This window comes from Pezoporus flaviventris, unplaced genomic scaffold, assembly GCF_033815535.1.
Source record: "Pezoporus flaviventris isolate CSIRO_AGI_PZ_B2104156 unplaced genomic scaffold, CSIRO_AGI_Pfla_v1 ptg000029l, whole genome shotgun sequence".
Taxonomy (NCBI): Eukaryota; Metazoa; Chordata; class Aves; order Psittaciformes; family Psittacidae; genus Pezoporus; species Pezoporus flaviventris.
In genome coordinates this window covers 15,815,638-15,836,458 of record NW_026892577.1, presented here as the reverse complement: position 1 = coordinate 15,836,458, position 20,821 = coordinate 15,815,638, and the positions used below count along the sequence as shown (strand labels likewise).

General features: G+C 40.5%; 1 protein-coding gene and 1 long non-coding RNA gene across 4 annotated transcripts in view; both read right to left on the bottom strand.

Annotated features, from left to right (window-relative positions):
• The window catches only part of VSTM4 (V-set and transmembrane domain containing 4), a 454,962-nt gene that overhangs the window by 48,696 nt on the left and 385,445 nt on the right, over positions 1-20,821 (bottom strand). The window lies entirely within an intron of this gene.
• Positions 9,086-20,297, bottom strand: LOC133272266 (uncharacterized). Its single transcript, XR_009744378.1, has 2 exons — positions 20,029-20,297; positions 9,086-9,992 (listed from the first exon to the last, which is right to left on the bottom strand). It is a non-coding gene; the product is annotated as an uncharacterized LOC133272266 (long non-coding RNA).

Genomic DNA, 20,821 nt, shown 5'->3' with positions numbered 1-20,821 from the left:
TATTCACCAACTCAGCTGCAAATGGGTACCTGTTATTCCAGCTGAGAGTCAGATAGGCCACTGCCTGTGATAAAAACCTTTCTGTTTCCTTAAATGTGGCTTACCACAGAGTTGGCAGGTAATGGTTGTGCCACTATGGTGGGCTGAACTGGCTTGTCTTAAATTGTGGACATTTTCCTACTACTTCTGCTGGGAGATGTGTATTTCAACGGTAAGCAGATGCATCTTGTGAGCAGCAGAACTGATGAAGTCTGCTTCCCAGCAGATTTGTGTTATATACTTGGCTGACATTAGCTAAATAGGGCTACGGCTACTATTAGGTGTCAGGTAATCTATAAAGAGAGATCTAGAGAATGCCCCAGCCTTGAGAAAAGCTCCAAATAGGGTTTTGTGTCTTTTTAGGCACTAGGACCCACATTGTAAAGAAGACTAATAAGGTTTTTTTCTCTAGCTTCTCATCCTCATAAATGTACTGGAATGTAAGTGTCTGGGAGGATTCTGCCCTTCTGTTGAGCTGTGATAGAAACTGGCCAATCTATTCAAACAAGGGGAGAAGACTGCCGTAGCCTGAGTCCCAAAATTCTCTGAAAGAAAAGATTCTCCAAATCTTAGCACTTTATGGTGGATGCATACTGTCAAACATGAACCCTCAAAGGATCTGACATGGTCAGGTTACTACGGGGTTTGCTAGGAAATACCCCGAGTTCTGATGTTCGTGTGGCCAGTCACAATATTCTGAATCCATGTTACAATCAGGGTGCAGCCAGCAGTGTGTAGGGATTAGTCAGCTTAAACTGACTCTTCACTTTCAGTTTAGGCAAAGTCTCTGTGACCCTGCTATGGTAAAGTAATTAACATTGCTTTAAAACTGGATCTGCTTCTGCGGTTATGCCTTTTAAAATCCACACAACTCAATAGCTTCGGTTTTCTCTTTATTTCCCCCCAGCATGAGAAAGGCAGATTTTCATTCTCAGAATGAAGTTGCATTGACTTCTTTAATGCCATTACATTAGTATCGATTGGCAGTGTCCAAAAAGACTAAAAGGCATAATCCAGAATGAATCAGAGAAGAAATTATCATCTGACAGGCCACAGTCAGGTACTCCTGTTGGACACTAGGATTTTCTCAGGAAATTGCAGTATAGAAAATAGGAACTTTGAGAACTGTGAGGAGAGTTAAGTCCATGTATACTATAAGCTTCCATGGTATGTAGAAACTCCGAAAATAAATACGTAAGTAGCTCTCACTGAATTCTTAGAGTTCTTATCCAAGTCAGAGAAAGCCTCCTATTCTCCAGAGTCCTTAAGCATGTGCTTAACTCACAGAAGAAGGGATTTTAAGGAGAACTTCTGTGGAGTCCTGCGTACTTCCTATCAGCCTCTTCCATATGGGAATCAAGCCATTTAACTATACAGTTCCTGACTTTGGGGCAATTAAAATCTCAGCCATAATGTTATATTAACACAGAATTTGGTGTGCCTAATGACATATTAAATCTTCCTAAATTATAGCTAAATTACAAAAAAGGACTAATTTACCAAAACTAGTTAATAAATGTTTAGAAAAAGAAAAGCTAATTGAATTATCCCTTGTTTGTCAGAGACAGATCATCTCCTTGAGAGAAATCTCATTTTTTCTGAAGCATGATTAATTGGCCTGACGAGTCAGAGATTATGACAAATTACGCAGGAGGAGATAATAGATAAGTCAGTAAAAAGGCTTGGGAGCAGAGAACTAGCAGCTCTTATTTGTTTTGAGGCTTGATACCTTCTGGATTCACCCTGAACTTTGTGTGGTTTCCTTACTCCTGTTGCAGACAAGCCATGCAGCAGTCAAGCCACCCTTTGCTCCTTTCTCCCACATGTTCTAAACCTCAGCTCAATCCAGATCAATAGCATCACCTCCCCAAGAAGGATGCCTGAAAAACCACATGCTTCTGTGCTAATGAATGGTTTCTAGTCACTAAACCATAGTAAATCAAGGACATGAGATGAATTTTTTAATTTTCTTTAGTCATGGTGGGAAGGCATTTATGGCTCACGCAGAAGATCCAAGCACAGCTTCATCTTGTTCCCATTAAACTCACTGCAGAAATAAAAATCAGTTGTAGCTGTGCTCAACTTTGAACGCAAAGTGTGTCTAAGCCCTTCAACATGGTGAACCTAAGGGACTATGCTGTGCAAGTCTATGCACCCTTAGGAGAAGGTTTCACTGAGCTCAATTTTAGCACATGTTGCTAGGCCTGTTACAGCTCAAGCTGCAAGCTCCAGCAATGAGCAGAGAAAAGCAAGGGTGGGATGTGTGCTGGTGCACCAAGCTGCAGACTGTTCCATCTGAGCACAGACGGTGGATGTGGCTGGTGCTGAGGTGCTAAATAAGGTCTATTGTCTTCCTCTTATGAGCATCTCATCTGGTCTGAGTGTCTTTCAATCTACTTCATGAAAAACACAGGGCAAGGGTGTTAAAAGTTGATCTTCATGTTTGAACTCTGAATCTCTGAAAAGCCTGGCAGGTGGTAGAACTGAATGAAAAGTTTACTGTTTTTGTCGATGTTATGTCACATGGGCTTGAGAATTGTTTTCCATTTTCACTCTCTTGTATGTGATCATGCTATTTAACAGCAATTAGATTTAAGTTATTGTCTCATTAGCATTATTTTGAAAATGTTATGAATTAGATGCAAATTATTAATGTGCAGCATTGGTACCTGGACGATTGTACTCAAGGAAACTGAATGTAGCCATCATTTTTATGCAGGGGATGCAGGACTGAGGCAGTGATCTTGTTGGGTAAGTGTAAGAGGTTCCAATATAGTGGAGGGGAAGAGAATGGAGAAAGGCAAACTCACTACTACTGGCACAGCCTATAGTTACATATACATGACATTTACATTTAAATGCCAATGCAATACTTTTCATTTAATCTACCACGTCTAACTCACTTCTGCCAATCTCTAGTGAAAATCATTTGCAGTTGAGTTCCCAGCAATATGCAGTTTCTTTCTTCTGGGCTTTTCCTCCACTACATCTTGGAGTAATTTTAAGAGGAGATGTAGGACCAGGCTTTTGCTCTCTGTAAGCCAGAAACCTTGTGGGCTTGGAGTCTGTCACAGGGAAGGGACTGCCTTTTGAGAAGAAAGCAGGTATGGGCCCCTTGTTTACTGTGCTTGTGTTTGTAACCCTGAGAATTCAAAAATCTGTAAGCACACTCAAAATAATCCTGACAGTTTAGAGGTTTTGGGGTTTTTTAATTAGTACTATTGATTTGCCAGTTTCTGAGCCTTCATGATGTAGCAAGGATCAGAGCTTCTAAGCGTTCCCTACAGCATCAAGAGAAAGGTATATTGTCACCACCACATGATTTGAAGACCTAGTGTCTCAAGTAAAGTATCAGACAGTGCAAAACTTCGAGTTAAATAATGACTGTTGGCAGCACTCTACCTTTTCTGTTGTTCCTGATTCTGCTAAAGCAGTGATTTGGGGCGATTGTAAATTCACATATCCTGCCTTTCCTGTGCAAGCACTTTTTTTCCCTTCCCAGCATAAGTTAGTTCTCTCTTATATTTGGTACTCCTTTATATCATCAGTTTGCTCATCCAAGAAAGCAATTTACCACACATCCCCAGACAAGTCCCTTCAAACCTGCCACTGTCCCCAGTGCCATATCAAATGCATCCAGTCAGACTCTCACACCACGACCCCCTGAGGTACCTCAGAGCCTTTCCAGATCTACTTTGGGCACTGCATTCCTTTGGAAGGAAGGAGCAGGAGCCTCCAGTGGGGACAGACCCATAGGAAACAGCTGGGTATCTGCACTCTTTGAGACCTGAGGTCAGGGGACTGACCCAGGACAGAAAGATTCCCATAGCCTCCCAAAGAGGACCTGGTGTGGAATAGCAAGGTCCCAAAGCTGTTGGAGATAATAGGCAGTGTATGAGGGGTAAATTTACCAACCAACCTGCCCAGCCTTCATGGTTTCTTTACCAATTGCTGTTAGAACTGCTCATCCTGCAAATAGGCAGCAGCCTTTTCTTCTGAGTAGTTGTTTCATGTTTTGTATGTATTTCAAGGTAGCAGCTTCTTTGAAGGGGTCCCTGCAGGAACCCTTCTTCACTTACTACAGGTTTCTGTTTCTTCCCTGGTGTCACTCCAATGAGCTTAAATATCAAGCAGCTTAAAACACACAGGGGTTGTTGTTCACTAAAGGGATGAATAGTCAGTGTTTTGAATTCACTGGAGCATTTCAGCCAGTTTCAATCACAACAGAATATGTTTGCATCTGGTCCCAGCCTTGTGAGTCCTCCCTCCGTACTGTGGAGTAATTGAAGAATGTGATTAAATATAATTATTTTAATTGCCCTTTGACTCAGAAAGATTCCTGATAGTGCTGAGTAGAATCTGGTTGTAAAGGAAAGAAAGGCCTTGTGGATTGTCTGCATCAGGACAGACTGCCATTAAGAGTGGTGTGAGGGATCCAAATGAAACATTGCTAACCTACTACAAGCACTGCTTGGATTGCAGCAACGGGGAACACATTTTATAACTGAATTCAGGAAACAGAATGTGTGCAGTGTGCTAGTTTGCCTGTGACTCATTTGGGGTTGTTATTAATCCACACAGTGTTCAAGTCCAGTGTAATATCACTGACTTTGTTGAGGCTCCTGTTTGATGCAGTTGTGAATAAAAGCACAGGGTTCTTCTAGGGCTTAAAGCCTGAAATATGAGAATCGAGACCATATATATTCAATAAGGTGAAATACTTAACACCTAACCATTCCAGAAACAGCGTTTTTGTTGAAGGCTGCAGTAAAGATGATGGTCTAATAATTAGGTCACCCATGCTGAACTTGGAAAGCATTGTCTGTATTCTCTGCTCTGCTGATCCTGGATTGGCCTTTGGTGCAGCACTTGTGCTGCTCCATGTCTCATTTCCCCCCTTTGTAAAGAAATGAGAGAGATGTGCCTTCTTAGGAGTATGTGAGTTCCTTTCTTTCTGTGTTAGTAATGACCATGAAAATTCACTGATGTAGTGACAGGAAGGGCAAAGGCTTTTGTGATTTATTCTTTTTTTAATGTATAAATATATAGTATCTGTGGAATAAAACACTTCTGACTGTGGAAGGAAAGTACATTAGAATATAAATAAATCTAACAGGAACACTTTTGGCTTAATGACACTATGCAGAAGCTTCCTGTAGGATAGTGGGGTCTTCTAGGAGAGCACTGACTTATGCTAGCAATGCTTTTAGACTTCATCTAGATATTTGCTATTAGCCCCTGTGTCAAAGAGGCTATTGGAGAGGATGGACTTCAGTCAGACCTAGGCTGGCTATCCTAATATTCCCTGTGTGTAATGAGTGTGATTTTCAGAAATGTGAAGCCTCTATAGATCCTATTTGTATGGTATAAAATCCCTTCTTTAGCAGGTTAGCTAGCTAGGTACTTTGTTTTGCTTTTGTTTTTCCATATTTGGTTGGTGAGTCAAATAATTTTTAATAGTCTTAGTCTTTTGTATTTGATTAAGTGCAGGTATAAGAAACAAGAAAAAAAACCAAAACACAAAAAAGACATCCCAAAAAAACAAACCTCTTGATAAAATGACCTGATCTTTCATTTACAGGCACTAGAGAGGCCAAGGTTGCAACTGTTTTGACTATTACATTTTCCATTCATTCTGTTTGGAAGGAGCTGAATCAGACTCTTCCTCACACTGCTCAGAGCTGATTAATATTAGTGAGGTCTGATTTACAGAACTTCTCCCGCAGGCACTTCTTTTCTACCCATGCAGTTGTACTGAGTCCAGTGGATTTTTGTCTGATTTATTACCATGTGAGTGAGTGCTGTGCCAAGTTGTGTGACTCCTGCAGTTAGTCTCGATTTGCACTGATGTAGCTGACAGCAGGGTTTGAACTCAATGATCCCACTGTTACTGTGGCACATGCATTGTAATCAAAGCCAATGCTGCATCGTTATCTCTTTAGAAATGAATGCTGTGTATGCACCTCTTAGCTCACTTCTTGTGTCTGCAACTGTCTTCTCTTCTGAATAACTCTATTCACAAGCATCATTATGTTGCTGTGCATCTGCCATGAGGAGACGGTAGGTCCAGCATGACATAACTGGGGCATGTGTCCAAATGCCGACTCCAAAGGCCTTCCCTCTGTTATCCATTCAAGCGAATGCCAGCAAGCTGGGAGTGTTCAGCATGGGCCAGCATAACCTGTGCTGGATAGTAAAATAGGCAAGTGCAGATGTCTATTGTGCTGGTTGTGGAATGCCAGGGCTGCATCCTTGATCAAGAATTAGTGAAGCTAACACTTTTGTCTTTTGACTGAATGCCTCCAAAATGCTCCCTTTTCATCTGGTTTTCCGTTACTGACTATTTCCAAGCAGTGCTGTGCTACTTGGACCAAATTCGGGAGCTACTGATGCTACAAGCAGTGTTGGTAAAATTGGTTGTAGGAATGGGCAAAATAAGCACCTCTTTGGGGTGGCAAAAAGTTGCCACAGCAGCCCTGTGCAGCAGTGGCAGTTACTAAGTGTGCCCAAACCTCTCAGTGGCAGCAGAAGCAGCAGCTCTGGGGGTCTCTTGTCCTCAGCTGTCTTTCTCAGCACTGTCCATCCTTTTCTCATACCCAGTGAGCCAATGAACACACCAACGTTTTGGGAATTCATAATCTGTTCACCACCCCAGTACATTTGCCTGATGAATATTACTAACATTAATTCTCCAGGCTTTTCTACTGCTTGTAGCTTACCATTTTTGGTTTATTTTCATCTTTATTTCCCGTAGTGTACTGAAATGATGTGAAAGAAACATTTGTTCACACAAATAAGGGAAGGTAATAGCTTCCCTCCCTGACCACATGATCTCTTCTGTTCCAAGTCTTAATTAAAATGGTACTAAAGGAAGCAAATCAATTAGCAGATACCTTACAAAATGGTTTATTCACTTACACATGTACACATACACAATTACTTACAAGTATCACATTACTGCTTTAGTTTATCTGTTAGCAAACGCTGCTTATGAACTGCAGTGTTACTGACCTGGGTAACAGACACCAAGGAATCCAGGGAAATATATTATTTTTCTCTGAAAATAAACCTTACATTTTGTTGTTCAAAATGTACAAAAAAAAAAATCCAGTTTTCTTTGCATATTTGGAAAATTACCTGCTTTGCTAAGGTCGGAACAAAACCATATTCAAATCCTTTCAGTTACAGTTACAAGCAATACACTACCTTATTCTTCAGAGAAACAAAATTCTGACATATCTGCTTTTGTGATCTGACAGTGTGTTCACTCTAAGTCCCTGACTCAGCACATCAGCACTGGCTTTAATGTGCAGGGTTAATTGCAGCTCTTCATTGTCTGAAAGTTGATTATTGGAAGGGTGGCCCTGGTTTCCATGAGTTTTTGAAGTTATATTTCTTAATAATACACAGAATTTCTAGGTTGGATTACTTTTTTTATAAGTTGGATAACTTCTGTTACATTACAGTAATGAAAAACTGGAAAGAACTTTATTATGATCTGCCATGTGGCGTAACTGAGAGCAAACACTGGTTTAAAAGTTAACTTTAGGAATGTATGTTAGATAAGAGATTAAAACAAATCCATATGTCTGCAGACATTGGCCTGAGTGTAAAGTTTAGGAAGATCCAATCTATTTAAGTTTGCTGTCTTTGGATCTGGATAGTGGAGTTTGTAAGTTGCAATAAAATAATGTAACATCCTGCTTTGAGTCATCCTGTAATGTTATGACATAACAGCTATGCCTGTGAAATATTGTGACGTTACTTGATGCTGTGTGTGACATCTACCTGAGGCTCTCAAGCCTTTGGATCCTGCTGGGTTTCCTGAGAGGAGCTGCAGGAATAGCAGGGGATGCCCAGTGTGGCATTGCTCCTAGCCAAATAGCAGTCGTTGCCCTGTCTTCACAAACTGAAAGGAAAAACTGGCCTGAAATATAAAAATCTTCCTGCTTTTCTCACACCTTGTGATGAAAATATCTGCTGTAATACAGCATTCTTGAAAGAAGTGGGTTAAACAGAACTATAGCATTATTTTCTGAGCTACAGGCTCACAGCTTTGATAAAGGTTGGAATGTGCTTACAAAGCAACTTGGGTTTAAACCATTTTAAATGATTTAAACTATTACAAATATTCTGAGACAAAGCTCTATTTTTTCTTCTTGTCACTCTCACTATAATTGGAATCAGGTAAAGCAATTATGATGAAATCAAATTCAAGAGAATATATATTGCTAGAACAAGAATGAAGGGGCTGGGAGACTGATTGAATTCTGACTGAAATGACATTTCAAATTCTGATTGAATTTAGTGCATTGTTTTATACTAAAAAAATAGGGTGGGTGAATTTTGGAAGTGTCAGATTAGCTTGTTTTAGAATGATGGCATTAAATGTTTTGCTTCGGGTGCCCAGAAACTTTTTTTTTTTTTTTTGAGAGTACAAAACTGGTTTTATCTCAATGTTCTAAAAACAAAACATAAAAACCATTATTTCAAAAAGGAATTTTTAATTTTAAATTATGATTCATTTAAAAGGCTGAGATTAGAACTACCACTTACAGTTATACATTAGCCCTAGAGCTAAAGAAGATACAACTTTAGTGTGAATGAAATGTTATCCTATTAACACAGATCATGTATTTCCTGAAAAAACTGAGAAGCCTTGTTCTGCTTCAATGTCAAATGAATGACTTTTTTTTTTCAAGTTACTTCAGTCATTATTTACCTATCTTGAAATACAGGTGTGACCATGAATCCTGCTGCTGAAATGTATTTCTACAATTTAACTGATTTTAGAAATCAATCATATACTTAGCACAGATTAAACAGGATCTATTAATGAGCAGAGCTCATCTATTTGATTTTTCTTATACATTTCCTTCATATACATGCTGTTGGGAATTACAGGCTTCTTGTGCAGGTGATTGAAGTTAGCATGCACTTCCTGTAATCAATCGATCAGTCTTTCAATTAAAGAACAAAGAAAGGAATTGGTATTGGTGACATTCTTGCCTGTGTACAAGAGATTTTTATTGATCCTCAGACCAGGTAACTGTTGATTGCGAAAGGTTTATTGATCATTTGTACTTTATTTTCCTGGTACGTTGATGTCATCTCTGAAAAGAAAGAAAAATCATAGGTTAACAATAATTTGCTGGCTTTGGTTTTACCTGGGATGATTCATAGCATCGCTGTAAAAGCTGAGCTGAGACACCCACATAAAAATTAGAAGAATTCTAGAAAATTATTAATAGAGCTGCTGAAAGTACATTAATGAAGTTCCTTCCACTTAACTTTTCCTAGATGTATCTGCATTTCTTTGGAGGTATCTGTTTTTCCTAAGTGAATTAACAGAACAAATGTATGATTCTTGCTGCTGTGATGACTTCCTGATGCCTTCTTTGCTGCCAGGTAGGAATCCACTAGCAGCAAGCAATGCATTTTAGGGCAGCATCCTACTGTAAGAACTGAAGACTCTGGATTATTATTATTTGGGCCACTTCCCAGCATTGCCTTGCCACATGAGTAGAGACCAGCTGAGCAGCTCCTAGATCCACATTATGGCTGCATCTTTCCAAGAGTTTACCAGTTGGAATACCTGCTAATGTTGGGGGAGTTGCATTGCAGCTGCATAGGGCAGACAGTCTTGCAGTATGCCAGGGCCTTATGTTAGGGTATTCCAGGTACACAGCTGGGAAGGATGAGGCTTTTAAATTACGTGCCTTAGGCCATGCAGTGTCTGGCAGATCTGGGTTGTTACTAGGAAGATAGGGTAGCCCCACAGCCTTTATTGCTGTGCAACATCTCCTTTACCTACATGAATGTGTAACCTTTCCCTATGTTGATGTGTTTTTACAGCGCCTACATGTCTGCCTAGTACTGTCACTCCATCTCTGCTCCTTCAGGCTCCCCCTTGTTCCCGCACATACCTGTTTTGGCTTGATCCCATGTTTGACCTGTAAAGTACAGAGAGTGAGATATTGTGCCTTTCAGAGCAATAATCAAAGATCAGCATTCAAAGAAGCAACACATTAGGAGCTGGGAAAATTCAGGAACTTCTTATTTTTTTTTCTTCGCTGCTCTTAATCTTTAATTCAGTTTTACTCCATCTAGCGTCAGTGTTTGGAAATAAGATCTTGCCTTTCAGCCTTCAGCTTACTTATATTAGATCTCATGACTTTACTGGGAAATAGTATTCATCATAGTCCCTTTCCTTCAATACTACTTAAGCAGTTTTCTGGTGACTCCTAAAGACAGAACTCACAGGAGATTTGGCAGGCAGGGAGGGATATCCTTCTTATCTTTTCCCTCAGTCTTTTTTCCTTCTCTTGAGAGGAACTTCATCATGTGTCTTCTAGAAAGCTGTGTTGAAATTTTCTGTCCATGTGAAATTTACTGCACTAACCATTAGTGCCTGTAAGAAAGTTAAGACCTGATTCTCATTTTTCTAGTTTGAACTGGTCATACAACCCATGGGAGACTATATGGTGAGGCTGGAATTGGAGAGATATTTTTCTGCTCTGCTCCCCTTCCTCCATTATTTCTTTCTCTAGGTTGGGGCTGGGGTGAGTCAGATCATATACATCTATAAGGTGGCAGTGCCTGCACTGTCCTGCAGTGCTTTCACAGCTGAATTTCCACACTGCCTGCTTTGCTGAGTCCTCAGGAGCTTCCAGGGCATCCAGAGGTGTCTGCTGAAATGCAAGGAGGGAAGCTCGTCAGCACCTAGCCAGTATCTGCCTACCAGTCTGCTTTGCCTGCAACCTGGTGACCACACTGGAGGTACCTGAGGGTTGTCTCAGCCCTCTTTTGCCTGCACTGGTGTCTGGCACTTCACAGACACAGGGATTTCTTTTGGGTGTCGCAGTTATACAGCAATATTTTTCAGCTTGTTCCAAACAGTTTGTGGCAGCTCTTTCCCAGAAAGAGATGACATTTCAAAACACAATCAGGGGACCTGACATCGGGTGAGCTTATGAACTTGTCAAAATTTCTTCAAACAACACAGATTTGAGCATGTGAAACAAGTTATGCAAATTCCTGCCCGGCTGGAACTGCAGCCATTAAAAACAACAATTCTATCTTCTTCTTCTGACTGTGATAACTGATGCAAAACACAGCCAGTGCAAAGTGATTTGAGCTAACTGGGGTGAATCAGCAATGGATTAGGTTCAGGGGTGTTCACTTTATCCCTTCCCTAGCCTGTGTCTGAGAAGGTGGCAGGGAAATACTGGGAAGGGCATTGTCTCTCGGTATCGTTTCTAAGTGATGTCCTGCCTGTGCCATAATCCTAAGTAACTCAGTCCTCTGCATACAGAAAGAACAAACAAGGGATTAGATGGGAAGCCAATGCTCTTCTTTGTTTAGACCAACGTAATTTGTAAGTCAACTAAAGAGACTGGCTTTCTTGCTGATGCTCTCAGGCAGCCTTCTCACTGTTAACAATGCCAATGCCAGGAAAGGATGGTCCAGGCTACCTCAGCTGTAACACTTTACTACTTCCCTTATGACAGATGCCCTTGAACAGCCTGATCTCTCTGAAAATGATTTTTATGTCATACCATACAGATTTTTGGCAGGGCCAGTTCCACGAGGCCATGGAGATGTGCGACTGCCTGATCAGAATATGCTGCTGCACAGGGAGGCAGGGGGAAGCAGAGCAGAACTGTCTCTGAAGATGGGACACTCTGCTGAGCCCATGCTTTGATACTGTCCAGGGAGACACTGAAGCTCACTCAAAAGAACCAGTTCACAAACACTTTAAAAACAGTATTTCCACTTAAAGGGGTAGTTATTTTTCAGCACTTGTCTCCACTTCCTGGCCCTCTCTCCCACACCTCTTGTGCCTGCACAAGCATTTTAATGTCTATGTAGTAAATCACATTTGAGAGTGGGCCAGGTGTTGTTTTTACTGAATAAAAATAAACAAACAAATACGACCCCATACCTAGTTACTTTTCAACCAGTGCTGTCTTTTTTTTGTCTTCGTTCATTTACAAGTGCATAGAAATTTTCCATTGAAGCTGTGGGCCTCTTTGATGTATCTTTTAGGCCAATTTAAACCCATAAGAAAAACCTTTAAGCCCATGAACTTCTGTGAACCTATGAAAAATTCTCCATGAGTCCCCAAGCATTTGCAGCCTGTAAGGCAGAAGTCATCATCACTGATCATTTCTTTCAGCTTGCTATTTGCTCTCTGACACCAGGCTGTAAAGTGCCCAGGGAATATGGAGATGGATGGTTATAAGCAACGACCACAAAAAAAAAACAGCTTTGGATTTGTTGATATCTAGTACAGGTCATTTAAGGAAGAACTCTTGGAGAGTAAAATTAGATCAGGGAATTGAAATTAATTACCTGTCAGACTACATATATGTACTTAAAAAGGGATCTATAAACAATCTTAGTTTCTGAGAAATTACTGAAAGAAGTTCCATCTGAAATTAGTGATTTCTTTTTCATATGTTTAGTGTGAACTTGCTTAGAAATTAAATGCAGTACAGCAAACTCTGTGAGTTGGAATATGCATGAGTTCTGTTTTGATGCTGTTCTCTCTGGCTAAAAGCTGTAGAACTCTCAGTCCCTTGCATCAGGAGGCCTTGTTTTGTTTTGTTTTGTTTTGTTTTGTTTTGTTTTGTTTTGTTTTGTTTTGTTTTGAAGCTGTCCTTTAGCTATGGCAGCAGCTTCCATTCCTAACTAATCCCATGTTGTCAGCTCCCTGACAAGCCCTAGTCAACATAAAGCTGCTCAGTCTGGATGGCAGACAGGTTCTTCCTGGGAGCAGGAGATTCTCTGCTCAGTGACATCTAATATTTGAGTTACCCTGGATGTCTGTTGACAGGAGTGAAGAGGGTGCTCTTCCAGAAACATTTATCTTTTTTCATCCAGACTCACAGCAGCTCCAGGGAAAAGTAGAGTCACTTGTTTATTGCAGGAATCAGTGGCACCTGCAAGTTTGCCAGCAGAGACCACCATGGCTGTGGAAGGAATTCCCTCTAACAGGTGCCTGAATATTACTAGGAAAGTATTCTCCTGAATCAGCAGGTTTGGCACCAACTCTTACAATCAAATGATTCAGAGACTAGCCCCGAACAGTTGTGCAGAGGGGTAGGAAGGAGTAAGGATTCCTCCCTGTTTGGGAGCTGTGAAAAGGTCAACCTCAAATGCAGCCCCCAGATCTGAGGGGAGAACAGGCATCCCGGGCCAGATGCTCTCCTAGGGAATGTGGAGAGTGGCCAGAGAGGAGCAAAAAATAGCCAGAAGTGTGGCTCTGCCCATCAGGCTGGTAGCTGGCATCAGTGAAGTATGCTGTATCCTGGAAATGGGTTTAATGAATTAATCTTACCCTAACAGTCTGGGCTATATGTGTGTGGAGATATATGTATATATACATATATATATATATATATATATATAAAAACCATCTCTGTGTCCATATGTGTCTGCATATGAAGTATTCCACCCATTCAGGAATGGTGCTAAGAGGAACTGAGAGCCTGAAAGTGCCTACAGAGTGTCTTTTTAAACCCTGGTGTCCCCAGCACAGTGAAAAGTTTAATCTCCATGGCTTTGAAGTGTGTGATATAAGGATCAATTTCATTTTATGGAAAGGGTAACCTAAGCCAAAATAACTTGTCCAAGGCTGTTCAGAAGAACAAGTTTGGCTAAACAGGACAGTGACAAAACCAGGCAGAAAACCTCTAGTCACTGGTGGCCCCTCCTCAACCCTGAATGGGTATTTAATTTTTTTTCTGCAAATGTATGTGTGCAAGGAATTGAGACAGCCACTTCTGCTGGCATCACGTGCTCATTTTTTAACACTTAACACAAATGTGCTTGGAGTTGTTTAGGCCATCTTTCTTTGTAGTTACATTTGCAGTAGCATGCATTATTACGGCATTTGTGCATCTTTAAACTCATTAAACTCAGTTCCCAAGATGTGTACTGAGAAAACCTAAGGCACTGAATGCAGCCTTCATTCTATCAGCCGTCCATTAATCCCTACAGTGCTGAGCGAACTGAGCCTGCTCTGGTGTATCAGGAGGGGCAGGCTCATCTTGCGCATGTGGTATCTGCTTCTTCAGCAGAAATGCAAAAGCATTTCACTAAGAGGGCTGTAGCCCTCCAAGTTGTCTTTCACTCTCATTCCCCCAATAGTGGATATTTGGCCATGGTGGTGGTCAATAGTGGATATTTGGATTAGAGGATATATTCCCCCAGTAGTGGATATTTGGCCAATGTGAAGGGAAACCCTGCAGTCAAAGCAGACTAGAAAGGAATCTTTTTGACTGATTTTGCAAGGCTTATCATGGAGGAGGACAAGTGTCTTTGCTGGGTCTATTTATCCTTCTTTGTAAACCTCCAACAACTTATGAAACCTTTATGTTGACCTGATGATTGGGTTGTCTGTAGAAAATATTAGTTGGCAGAATGAAAGACCCTGCAAAGGGCTGCTTGGAGTAAAAAAAAAGTGGCAATTGAAAAAACAACTTAAGGTTTAGCTGAGGGGTGTTAAGAAAAAGCGCTCAAGTCTTTGACCCCAGAGGTGTCAAAGATTCTGCTGAATCTACATGACCACTTTCTCCAGATCCAAGAAGATGACACTGGTTGTCATAGATTAAAAGGAATATTCCTGGGAGAGGAAAAGAAAAAGGAAGCTTGTTTTAGGAGAACAAAGATGTGGGAAACTCAGTGGCTCTAAGAAAGTTGAGGATTACTGAAGAAATCCAGGAAGACCAAACTGAGTGGGGAAAGGGAGGTAACCAGTGGGCTGGGGCAGATCCACTGGGGTGTGTTTTTGTGGGACTATATGAAGAGATTGTTGTTCCAGGGGGGCCCATCCATGCTGCAGTGTGAGCTGGCTTCTGCTGGGTGTCTTCCTGGCAGGTCTAGTTTCTGACAGCTGAAGCTCTGGGTTTTGTTTGTTGCTATAAAGCAACTTGGAGGATTCTGTCTATTCCAGGCACTGTTCTGCTAATGCAGAAATATGAGGCCACTCAGGAAGGACTGCCCACATCTAGTGTCAGTGGTGTTGGATGGCTTCCAATAACAGGTTTGCCTCTTCTATTCCATTAGGCACCATCTTTTGGATGAGGATTTTCCCTTGTTACATGTCTGAAGACCAGGCTGGGAAGAGACCAAGCAGCTGGGACTCTTCATAAAAGACTATGCCACCTTTCCAAACCATTTCATACCAATATTTGCTCTTCTGGTAAGACTGGTAACACTCGAAAGCTTTTCTCAGAATAGTAGTGACTGTGCTTAACAAATTCCTTTCCTTATGCCTGTATTTGTTACTTGCATCCCATGTGCTGAAAGAGGTGAATCAGAAAGATAAAGTGATAACTGGTAGCAAATGAGGGAGCAAGATTAAGCAATCAGAAACTTGGAAGGTACAGGCTGTAATCTTGCAGGTAAAGATAGAATGCTATAGTGCCCATCTCCTGGGGGCATATGACAGACATAGGTTTATGCTTAGGAAAATTTGTGCTTCTTCATGTCCACAGCTGCAGCTGACAATGTTTGTTAGTACTTTGTAGTGATAGATAATTCAGTGTGTAATATGTCATAGATTTAATCTCCCTCTGCAAAGGTGTCCAAACAAATCCTGTTTACTTCTTCATGGTGGTCTTAGCAGGAAGCCCATAGCTTGAACAAAATGTGCAGAATGAACTAGCCTCATTCTAGTGCAGAATGAACTAGCCTCATTCCAGTTGTTTCCCTTACTGCTGGGAAAAACGTCCTCTTAAAGTCAGGTCAGTGAAAGAAAACGTCTCCAAGTCTGACGTGTTTACACAGGAGGAAATTACTTCATTGAAAAGTAATTAAAGCTCACAAAAGTTGTAGCATGGCTTAAAACAAGCAATACCAGCCCCTGTTTCCTGCTGTCTTCGTATAAAAATCTTTTGTGGAAAGGACATCTTAGTCGCTCTGAATAGAAACGGTATAACAATAATTTCTTTGCAGAGTTATTTTTGGCACCATGCTATTTCAATTATTTTTGCCATTGAACTCGCTTATAGTAGAGCAGCAGTATGTTCTTGCATCTTAAGCAGATATAATTTCAATGGATAGTAGAGTGTCTGAGACAGTATTGCTCCCTGGCTGCAGATCAAATGTATAGTGTTACCTGTGAATAGCTGATGCAGTATCTGAGTCACTGTAATGCATTTCAATGCCCAGTGTCCTGTGCAACCTGTGTTTCTAGAACACGATCCTTTTTTCTTGTGCATCACTCTTCCAATGACATGTTCAGACAAGGCCAAAATCTCTTTTCTTTCAATATGTGTGGATTTTTAGTTGTAAATTTTGGGCCCATTTTCCAAAGGACACACTCTTGAGGAGCTCTCAAGTACCTCTAGCATCAAAACTAGGTCTCCAGTTAAGTTTACTTCTGAGCTCAGCCTCCAGTGATTAGACAAGTTGTGTCTCTCATTTGTGGCTAATAGTATCAGTGATATAACTCATGCCTGCTTGACTGGCTTCCTGTTTGGTAAATGGTGCAGACCAGTCTGGACTATTTACATCAGAAGGAGATGCTCTCCTCTCTAAAACAGAAGATTTGTCTTTCTATCTGACTTTAAACCTGTTTGAAGGATACGAAATTTTTAGATCAGATCCTGTTCACTGTCTGCCTGTAAGTGCAGATGGCTACAGATCTGAACATGACAAAATGCTAGGAAAAAGGTTCTTGGCTCAAATGTTTAGGCCAAGGCAGTTATGGAAGTTGGAAGGAACAGCAGCTCAACATTCAAACTTGCATGTGATTGCCCCTTTGCTATGCCAGCCACTTCTGATGTTTATATTTTCCAAGTGGATGATTTCACCTAGTGTATTACCATGGTGCTGGTTTTAGAGTTAGGCAATGAGGAGACTGAAGACTTGCAACATGTGATAATGTTCCAAGCCTGCCTCCATTCGTCTAAAGAATGTTCTGATTCTCAAGAGTACCTTGTGTGCCCTAAGCATAGTCTAGCAAGGAAAGAGAAGTCGGTCCCTTGCAAGAAGTCAAGTGGGGAAAATACAAGAGAAGAGGACATCTAGATGCTGCTTTGGGTAGCAAGAGAAAATGACTGATAAGCTTGGCACTTGGCTGATGCACCTTCCAAGCTCTTCCTCTCCTCCATCAAACACCAGAATGACTTGTACATTGCATTTAAAACCTGATCTCCTAATGAGTGATTTATCTGGGGGTCTGTAAAACCCAATGAGTGGCATGGGGAGTTTTGGTGTGTGCTGTTGCCCAGGATGTGTTGAAGCAACAGATTCCTTTTTGCTATTGCAGTAGGTTTAAAATATGTACTTTTGCCTTTTCAGTAAACATTCTCTCTCTCCATTCTTCTCCTTGTCTCTGTATGTCTCTTTTTTTGTCTCCTGTCAAAATAAATCTGGCTGCCATGCACTGTAGTTAACTCAAAATACTGCTAGTAATAAATGTGCCCAGACATTTTTATTAATACATTAAACTTGCATGAAATTTTTAGGCATTATAATTTACCAAGCTTACACCAAGATGGCATTTGAAACTGACATGAGCTATTAATTAAAATAGAGGACATTAAATAATTGTCAGTTGACATCTAAATTACTGTTTTGTTAGCTGACAGAAGCTTGCCTCAAGCTTTTTTCTCTTCTCAAGTGTTAGTAAATATCCCATTGAGTTTAAGGGCATCCCATTATGAATTGATTATTTAAATCTTAACATTATATACCTGACTAAATAAAGTTGTAAATGCTGTTAATTATTTCACAATGAGCTGTCAGTGTCATGTGGGTGTAGAAGCACTTCTGTTTTAAGTGTTTGGGAAAGTATCAAGGGGGACACATCGGAATGCTTCCTGATTTTAGTGGAAACCTGTCCTTGCAATGTGTTGGTTAGGTTCAGTACCAGCTAATTGGGGTTCTAGCATAAAAAAAAAGATTATCTGCATCAAGGCCTTCAACTAGTATGAGGTTGAACAACTGCTTTGGCTATGATAGTACTGTGCTGGGTGACAAGTACTCAGAGTATATCCCAGCTAGGGAGAGAAATTACCAAAGGGCTTGAGGCTCTTGAGGGAATAATGAGGTGAAGTTTACAACAAAATTTGGCTAAAGGTCAGTGCTCTATCAGTTAGATTAAGGTTTTATTCCTGAACGAACACTAATAATCGTAACTGGTCAAGAGACAATGAAGTTGTCTGCAGAAGATACACCAGTTCTCGACTCCAGTCCTAATGACTTGGAGATGATCTTAATTATCACTGTGGGTTTCAGGTTCCCTGCATTCTGAGTGATTCAAGATGGTTCTGTGACTGTAATATTTAATATACATAGTTTTGCCCTCAGACAGTCTGGAATTATGGCTTCTTTAACTGGTGAGTGTCAGTAGCTCTAAGGCTAGTTTGAGTATTGTGTCATATTTCCAGCCTTAAAACCAGGATTTTGGCGTGAAGCTGGAAACTTCACTCTATCTTTTAGCAAATGCTTGTAGGCTGGAGTCAATGTAAGGTCATCTTTAAAGATGTAAAATTTTGATGTGTGACAAAGTCAGTCGCTTTCCCTAGAAAGATCAGAGAATGGTATCATAGATGTTCAAACTGTCTCAAAAGAAAATATCACACATTATAAGCAGCAAGGGGATGCAGAAAACAAGGAGCAGTTCATACATTGTCTGATCTATCATACCATCTGCATTTCACTCAGGCAGTAAATTTATTGCCTTCTGTTTCTGATCTTGACTTTGTGCCTCTTCTCCTTTTATTTCCTTTTCTCTTGGTTCTGGTCTCTGGCTTTTCTGCTTTGTCTTGGCTCTTTATCATGCCCTTCCCATCATTTTTCTGTCTGTACCATCAATACACCAGAAAGTTTACTGGGCATTCTGGTTTTGTTTCTCTGGCCAGATAATAGTCTTAATCTATTTTAGGTTAATACACAGAATTTTTCAGTGTCTTATAAGAGAATAGTGTGTTACTGGAAACATTTTTGTGACAGTTGTGTTAGTTTGGGGAAGTTTCTCCCTGGTAAAATAACAGGTGCTTTGCCTTTCTCTGTTGGGCAGGCAAAATATTGAAGTACTTGCTGCAAGGGGTGCCCTTGCTTTGATCTTTAATTGAGTGTAACAGCAACAAAATAAGCAAGAGATGTTTTGCTCTCTTTATGAAGAATGACTGTGACAGGGACATCCTTCTATCCAGCTGTCTCAGGGAGGCCAAAAGCCATTTCTTAGGTCACTGAGTACAGCTGTTGCCTTCAGTTCATGAAAATGCTGATTAATTAATGTCTAATTTTTTTTTGTCACTTATAAAATGTCTCAAAGGGACACAAAAGAAGTATCTGTAGATTGCCATCAGTCAAGAGATAACTAGCAGCCCAAATTCCCTGCTCCTGTACATCTCCACCTTATTGCTGGTCCTTGAAGAAGATGAGGAGTAGCCGTTGACTAAGCAGTCTAGCACTGCTTCTTCTACCTGTGAGTCCATCATGTGCTCAAAATCTGAAATGGTCTTGTTGTTTTTAGGTTAGGGGAAAGCATGTGAAGATCAAAAATACATTGCTTCCAGCAGGAATGATCACTGCATGACCTTGGCCTGTAAGAATGCTTTTGAAACAAGGCTTTTGGCTATCATCCCTTAAAAATGCCTTTTTTTTTTAATGAATTTGCTATTCTAATACATAGTACAAACACAAAAAAGAAGCTTAATCAAAAGCGTTTGAAAGATTTTCTTTTTAAAAAGAATCTCAGTCTGCTGTGATTTCCCTCCTATTTCTGAAATGTCAAAACCATGTTACAAGAAATTTCCTTTTTCCACACAGATCCACTAGATACACTGCGTATCTACTACTACTACTACTACTACTACTACTACTGCGTAGTCCACTACATGCTTTCATGTGTGTTATGTGTTACTCAAATCACAGCTGTGGGGAAACATCATGCATAAAGAGAGAAGTTAAGCATTACAGTTTGTGCATCGTACCACCTCAAAAAATGCATGGGACAATGACTCTTACCTTCTATCCAGGTTGGCATCTGATTCTAAAAAGACAACAGGAAAATACGATTACTTAAGAAACCAGGAACAAAATGGTGATAGGCTTCCTCAGAAGTTATGCGGATGCAACCAGAACATAGTCGTAGCTGATAAGATCAACCCATTCTTTCTGAGGCAAAGCTCTTTGATACTAGTAGTGTCATGCAACCTTCCTAAAGTCCTTGCTTCTTCCAGTTATAATATCTTACGTCAATTTTCTCAGACCTGTATCTCTGCTAATATTTTGGATGTTTTTCATGGTGGAATTTATCAGAATAAATGATTTTTTATTACTTTTTTAAGTGGACTGCAAAAACTGACATTTTGCATGCAACCAGAGCTGTAATGGTGCTTTTTTGAATTTCAACATGGAGACTTTTAAATCCACCATGGCATCCGTCCCCATGGCAGGGGGGTTGGAACTGGATGATCTTTAAGGTCTCTTTCAACCCAAACCATTCTATGATTCTATGGCATACAGAAAGCAAGGCTTTCAGTCCCCAAACTCTTTTTATAGTTCCTCTTTCAGTAAGGATTATTTCCTCACGTATTACATGAGATTGCCTCACTGCTTCCATTTCTGCTATGGTTTCCTTCTAAGCCAAATTCTCATGTACTCCTAAGAGTACAGACCTCTCTTAACAAGCAAAACATAGGCTGCAAAGATGTGCCTTAGCAAAGTTTCGGAGATCTTCTTTTGCAAAAAAGAAAAACCTACACAGAAGTTCCAGTCAATCTGCCAGGACTTCAATTTTCCTTATTTGCCACAAACT